We start from the raw sequence: 7,752 nt of genomic DNA, 5'->3' as shown, positions 1-7,752 counted from the left end.
GTATATATATATATTATCACGGCATTTTGTTTGTAATCAATAATTGAATATTTTTTGTAAAATTATTACTTATTTCTAAATATTCAATATTTCAGAATAGGAAAAAAGTTGTGTGATCTTAAAGCCATGAGTACACCACCACTATGCACCTTTGCAACAGGTAAGGAAATTATTTTCTAATTCTAAGAAACTGAACATTATTTGTTAATACTTAAGATTAAAGTACCATATTTAAAATATATTTTTAAATAGAAAAACAGAATAAATTTCTGAATACATTTATCATCTAATTTCTAATTAATAAAATTTTATAATAATATTAACATTTGGCAGATAGTGGTGAAAATTTTATTAATTTGTTACTATTTTATTATTATAAAAATATAGTCTGGTATAAAACTTCCTTGGTGGCCTCTGGCCACCAGCCTAGAGGCTTGCTTTGGGCAGATGTTGCCTATCTAATTGCCTATTCATTCTGCCACGAGAAACACCCCCCGAAAATAATAGAACACCATTGATTTGTGTAAGTTAGCGCCCATCAAGCCCCCCGTTACCCTATGCGCCCCCAATAAGCATCTCCTAGATATGCCACTGCCATCACATGGTGAATTACATTATAAAATCTCCCCCCCCCCCAACCTCCATACTCAAAACAATTTGCTGCCATTGGTCTCCAGGTAGTTCCTCAGTCCTTGCTTAATTTATTTATCAAAAGTCAACCCTCATAGATCAATTATCCTGCACTTCATCATGCTCGATGTAGTCTACGTCTTTAGCCCTATGTACTGGAACTTAGGACATTATACAATGCTACACTACAGAACTTCTTCAAATTTACATTTACTCATATTTCCCACATGTGCACAGCACTTGTTTGTAAATAAATTGAATATTTTTTATTGTAATTTGTAAAATTATTACTTACATATACAGTATCTATATATTCAATATTTCAGAAAACCTTATAAGCAATGTTAAAACTTCTACTAGCATTTCAAAAGTTAAATTTGTTTTTATTCTTGTTCAACAATAAGTCTGTAAATTATGTGTCTTGTAAATGACTGCTGTAATCTTATTTAAGTAGATGATATTATTATAATACTTGCAGTTATATAATAGTGTAATTGTACTATCGTAGTTAGATAATTCTTGTTCTCTATATTTTCCAGGAAACACAGGCACATGTTTATTGTGGATTTTCGAAGACAAGCATTCAGTAAGAGTTTGTTATTGTATGAAGCAGATAAACAATTGGATGTCCAGTCAGATTTGTTGGAAGCTTGGATAACTGAAGCTGTAAAGATGGTTGAGCAAAGAAATGCATTGTGAGAAATCAGGACTGATTAGTTTGAACCCTGGAAACTGAAGCTTAGCAACATCAGACTGAGATAAAGCGTGGAAGTCAAATTTTAACATATAGAAATGAAGTAATGAACTTTGAGAAATAGACTAATTTCTTTGAATTATGTAGTGTACAGTATACTGGTACTTGAAGCTTAGTAAACTCTGATGTATGGAGATGAAGCAGATAAATTGTGAAAAGTTTAAACCACAACAGACATTTTTTGCGCATCCATAAATGAATGATTATGAATTAAAGTACAGTTTGCCAAGTGAAGTTTGTGATTTAGTAAGTAAAATAGGTGTTGACCTTTAAAAATGCTGAAGTTTTTGTCTGATTCTGGACCTAGTTAAATATAGAATGTTGGCCCAATTCAGAACTTAATTTAAAAGGCTGGTCCCATTGTGAGTTAAATTTCTGGACTAATGGCTTATAGATAAAATTCTGAATTTAAGTTAAAATGTTGATCCAATTCTGGTGGTAGGGTAGTGTAAATTATTGGTCCTATCATGGACTTAGTGTAAAATTCTGGACTTAGAAAATTCTTGAATTAGTGTAAATGGTAGAGTCCTATTCTGGACTTCGTTAAAATTCTGGACTTGTGTAAATGGTTGAGTACTATGCTTGACTTAGTTAAATTAATGTAAATGGTTGAGCCCTATGCTGTACTAATAGTTAAATTAATGTAAATGGTATGGACTTAGTGTAAAATATTGGTCCAATTCTGGACTTAGTGTAAATTATTGGTCCTATTTTGGACTTAGTGTAAATGGTTGAGTCCTATTCTGGACTTATATAATTCTGGACTTAGTATAAATGGTTGAGTCCTATTCTGGACTTGTGCAAATGGTTGAGTACTATGCTTGACTTAGTTAAATTGATGTAAATGGTTGAGTCCTATACTGTACTTAGTTAAATTAATGTAAATGGTATGGACTTAGTGTAAATTATTGGTCCTATTTTGGACTTAGTGTAAATGGTTGAGTCCTATTCTGGACTTTAGTTTAAATTAATGTAAATGGTTGAGTCCTATTCTGGACTTAGTAAATATTCTGGACTTAGTGTAAGTGGTTGCATCCTATTTTGGACTTAGTGTAAAATGGTTGAGTCCTATTCTGGACTTAGTTCAAATTCTGGACTTAGTAAATATTCTGGACTTAGTGTTGGACTTAGTAAATATTCTGGACTTAGTGTAAGTGGTTGAGTCCTATTCTGAACTTAGTTAAAATTCTGGACTTGAATAAAACTAATTGCAACACCATTTCTATTGTACTACAACTCTTTTGTAGCGTCATGTATTTCAAATCACACATACAATCCAATAAATGTTAACGAAACTTTTTTTGAAAATTTCGTTAGCATCTCGCGCAATAAGACAGTAGGGAGGATCCAAGCGGAAGCGATCGCCTATCACAGGCGATCGGCTGCCGTGGAACCTACGCGCCACCCACCACCCTTGGCCCCGCTGGAAGATATATATGCCTCTCAGAAGTTGTTCCGGACTTGGTGTCAGTTCTCTAGTTTTCCTGAGTTTTGCAGTTTCAAGTTGATTTTAATGAATATTCATCATTTTCCTGCCTTGTAATCAGGACTGCTGGTCTGGTTATATATGCAAATGAATTAACTGTAGCAAGATCTGTAATTGAAAAACATTTTTAAAAAAGAATATTAGATTTAACCAACAAATATTTGGACTTATATTATTTTTATTACTTTTTAAATAATTGCTAATAAACATGTTTTTATTCATTAAAAAAAACTACATTTAATAACTTTATATAAATTCAACATCAATACAAGTTTGATAAAACCTGACTATAATATATCCCAAGACAATGCTTGTTAATGTGCAGACCCCTCTTGGTGAGTTCACAGTGAACTTTCCTGAATGGTAATTTACACATTGTAACATTGTAAACTCAAATATGAGATTGTAAATTAAGTGTGTATCACTTATGGTGATATTGCATGAATGGAAAAAGGATAGGATTAAAATTTAATATAAGATGAAATATTGTACAACAATTATTTAATTGTACCAAAAAGTAAAAAAAAAAAAAATGTTTTACTTCTGCTGAAGATTACTTACTGTATATGGTACAAATCATTTCATAAGTCAAATTATTTTATTATTATCAGGGGCAGATCCACAGACAAATCCACCCTAATGGAAAATTTTTGTTTTCTTGACCCCCAGAAATAATCTGTAACTCAGTTTGGGTAAGGAATAACTCCTAATTAAATTATTTAATTTAAAATGGTGGGTGGATGCTCATCAAAAATCACTCCATGTATATCAAAGAAAATGCAACAATATATAATTTTACAATACAAATCACAAATTAACCATTGGCTATAAATTAACACTCGATACTAGTCCTACATCACAATTGAAAGAAGTGGTTTGGCGTAGTTGGACAGTTTGGTTTCTCAAACTTGGAGTCGGTTTTAATCCCTCACTGTGCATTTAACTTGTGTCCTTGAGCAAGGTACTTTATCTGCATTGCTTCTCTCAACACAGGAGTAATTTATGGGTACCTGGTGGGGTTAAATGCCAAAAAATGCTGATAATGGAATACTCCACCTGGGAGCATTATGTTTGTGTTCCATAGGCGTTTAATCCACTGGGGGTAGTTTTTGTTTTTTTTTGTTAATTTTGGCTTTTTATTGTTAACTGGTTTATGTTTCTTGCGTGATAAAAATGTTTACAATTTTTTAAGGGCCCCAATGGAAATAAGTTTTATATATTGTAAAACTTTCTTGGGTTCTTTATCTTTTATCTGTTCTTTGTATTTGTTTTATTTTCAAGTAATCTTGATTTTAATTCCTGAATAAAATGAAATGAAATGAAAGCTCTTAAAGGCCTTATTGACGTTTAAGCACTATATAAAAGTCTAACATATTATTAATTTGAAAAGATGAAATATCATTCCACTTACCAACATCTGGTATTCTTGTGTTGTTATCCACTTTCTCACATAGCAGAACATGATGCTTTTAAAGGTGTCACGTCAAGATGCCTGCTGTACCAACATTAAATCAAAAAACATAAATTAAAATTAAATAAACAAGTATATTTATGATGCTGAATTATGCGAATACGTTGATTTCAATTGCAAGCAATTTGAAAACCCTACTGTGAAAGATAACAAGTGTTTATTGATAATATTAATCACTCAATGGGGGCACGGATTATGATCGCCTTACCATTCATTTTCAAAAACAAATTTAAAAATTAGAAAACTATGAATTTATAAATGACAAAATATATTAAATGGCCCTATACGGAGGACCATAGCTGGTTACCAATTCAAATCATGAGTTAACTATTTTAATCATTGAATTAAAGATGGAATCTTCCATGTCCTTCCACATTTTTCCCCATTATGTACCCCTTGTTTTTCAACATCAACTACGATAGGCTATAAATTGTTAAAATGAGGGAATATGGTAGCATATATGGGGAAAGTGAGCAGGATAAAAAAACCTTGTACCCCCGATTCTCCGATCCTAACCAACCTAGAAATTTTCTGAGTAAAATAATAATAATTAGAATCAAAATAATTATAAAAATAATAATAATAATAATAATAATAATAATAATAATAATAATAATAATAATAATAATAATAATAATAATAATAATGCGACATTTATATAGAGCTACTTTATTAAGATCAGAGCACTTTAAGTTTTATAGTGTTGAAAAAAAATATAAAAAAATTGACTTAGTATGACCTACAAAGTAGGCATACTGAAAACAATGCCGGTGCCAGAAATTCCCCAATGACCAACCCAATACCTAAAAATGGCCCACATTTACCTCAGCCCCACCACAGTTAGGGCTGGGTAAGCACATATTATTAGAATAATGTGCTTTGCTCCATGGACTATTTTTCAAAATTATGACCATTTAGGGGTTTCAAAGGCTTTAATTAAACAATTTTATACATACAGGTACTAATATCTAGAAAATACATTTTTTTTCTCCCCAATGAATTGCAGTTTCCTTCCCAATCGGGGAGGGGGAAAGGGGACCCCATAGCTCCTTCTAACGCTGACGAGCCACCCCTACTGTAACTTTAGATAGCTCTGAATGTAGATGGTCTGAAGATATACAGTAGATGGTTTAAATACAATCTTGCAGGGGCAACGGCTGGCTTTGGGTGGGGAGAGGGAAGGGTGTGAAAATTGATAATGTGGAACTAATTGGTTGTCTAGAAAACTCAGATAAATGAGTTTTTTAGAATTAGAAAACTCATTGTATCTTTAAATTAACAGATCATATAACATTATTTTTAGAGGTAAATTTTAACTTTAAACTTTGAGGTACAAAGGGTTAAATAATAATAATAATAATACAGACATCGTCACAGTCTGAAAGTGTCATTTCTGGCCATCCAGAGGTTCCTATTTTTAAAAAAATCTCATTTGGGAGGGGGAACACCCTCTCAAACCCTTCCTCCAGCTTGGTCCTATGAGCTCAAGTACCGCCTGTCGGAGAGCTCATGTTTTACCAGAGTACACGAGAAGCACACACACAAGACGAGTGACCATTATTCTTTTTTCACGGTAAATGAAGGGCTGTAGCTAGCCACACTATTCACTCCCCTCTCTTGAGATCTAAGGTGTGAGTTTTCTAGATCTGAGATTTCTAAACACCTAGAGCTAAATACCTTTTCCAATGAAAACTTATCGTCAGTTTTAGCATTTTAACCCACCTAGTGGAACTAATTTCCCTAGTCACACTCTTACGCCCATGATTTTGTGAAAATAAAGTATAACATGAATGAAATTTAATATTTTACATTTCTATTTTGTTTACAACCTATTTTTAGAAGTATTAAATATTAAATTATTATTTTTAAATATATTACAATAGGGTGGTAATCAGTATTTTGTAAATAACTTGAGTTTTAATATGAATTTACGAAGGCAGTGTTTCCCCTGAAGCCGTTTTAGCCATCAATTTTAAGAGTAAAAATAACTGACCAACCAGTCAAAATCGAGTGTTGGTAAAAAAAAAAAAATCATTTATTAGGCCTACTGTAGGTAGCCTAGTCTGGCATTCTTTCAATAAATGAACATCATTCCAGTCCAGGTCTAGGCTATGATTATATGTATTGTTTTTTGAAGCAATTGAACTCCACTTAAGAAGAGGCAATACCTCATGTTGCACATGCTTAGCTGGCTTTAAATGGACAAATTTACCATGTTTCAATTGGGAGAAGGGTTATTAAATTCAAAGTACAGCTACTGTAAGTTGTTTATGTGTTTTACGTTTGTAATGGATCAGTAAAGGAGAAAAGTGCCAATCAACAGACTGGTTTTAAAAAAAATATATGGTTACCGGTACTATAAAAATAAATAATCTTTAAATTTCTAGAATTACATTAATTAGTGTACCAAGAAAGCTTGGTTTTAATATAGTTGAACTTGACTACAGTAAGTTGAATCCAAAATGCCATTGAAAAATTGTTTGACTATTAGATAAAACCTGTAAAATATGATCGACTTAGAAATTATTCGAGTTAGGCAAAGTCGAATTAGGAAAGTTAGACTGTATATAGAAGAATTATTGTGATTATGGCAATTTATGTTAAAATTGTTTGGTTTCAAATGAATTTCTGTTATTTTAAAAAGCTATCTTGAATCTTGAGGCTACATTTACTTCTGATAGATCTGTTTAAATTATCTCCAAGATACTGTAGCTTTTAATGTCCATTAAAATAACATAAATTAATTTGAAACCAAACCAAAATGCACACTCAACCTAATTATAGAAACGTTTAAGTGGCTATGCTTACGCCAAGCACTGCCTTAAGATAGCGAGATTTATTTTTAAGGGGAGGGTAAAGCAAAGCCAAGTTTTCAACTCCACTCCCTGAATTTGTTATGAATTTAAGACAAATTGAGTAGATTTTAAATGAGAAATGTGTTAATAAAAAAGTGAAAGTTGTGTACCAAGGATATTTACCATTAAATTTCTGTGATCAGTTATGAATATCAAGCTGCTCCTAGCCCCAAAGCCTGGAATAATCGTCATATTGAACTCCGACCCACCTGGAATATGATACGATGTGAGTGGAATATGTAGTAGGACCGATTGAAGCGGCTGTCAGCCAGAATGGCCAATAAATAAGGCTATGGAACGCTGGTGATGCATGCACAATGGACCTTTCCACTAAGCTCCCCCCCTTGCTAAGGTCCCACAAGACGGCAGTGTTAAAACATACGCAAACACGTGCGTTTGTGGGACAACACGTGTGTTTGTGAGACGCGCGCGTATTCCTAGCGCTGTTCTGATTGGTCAGTTGTTAAGTTTGATTGACACTCCGGAAAGGTCTATTAATAAATTAATAATAGAGTACAGTACTTTCGCTAAACACAAACACACGCAACATGTACAG

General features: G+C 32.7%; 2 long non-coding RNA genes across 2 annotated transcripts in view; one reads left to right on the top strand and one right to left on the bottom strand.

The window, feature by feature from the left end:
• The window catches only part of LOC117121786, a 5,891-nt gene extending 3,861 nt beyond the window's left edge, over positions 1-2,030 (top strand). The window contains exons 2-3 of the long non-coding RNA XR_004447626.1: positions 96-160; positions 1,170-2,030. This is a non-coding gene — a long non-coding RNA (uncharacterized LOC117121786). The remainder of the gene's footprint in view (positions 1-95; positions 161-1,169) is intronic.
• A 573-nt stretch (positions 2,031-2,603) lies between these two features.
• LOC117121787 lies at positions 2,604-7,364 on the bottom strand. The gene is made up of 3 exons (XR_004447627.1): positions 7,320-7,364; positions 4,282-4,365; positions 2,604-2,978 (listed from the first exon to the last, which is right to left on the bottom strand). It is a non-coding gene; the product is annotated as an uncharacterized LOC117121787 (long non-coding RNA).
• Between the last annotated feature and the right edge of the window lie 388 nt (positions 7,365-7,752).

The sequence above is a fragment of the Anneissia japonica genome, unplaced genomic scaffold (assembly GCF_011630105.1).
Source record: "Anneissia japonica isolate Jap-2015-1 unplaced genomic scaffold, ASM1163010v1 scaffold4299_len23829_cov113, whole genome shotgun sequence".
Lineage (NCBI taxonomy): Eukaryota > Metazoa > Echinodermata > Crinoidea > Comatulida > Comatulidae > Anneissia > Anneissia japonica.
Note: the sequence above shows the minus strand (reverse complement) of the source record. Positions and strands in the feature narration are given on the sequence as shown.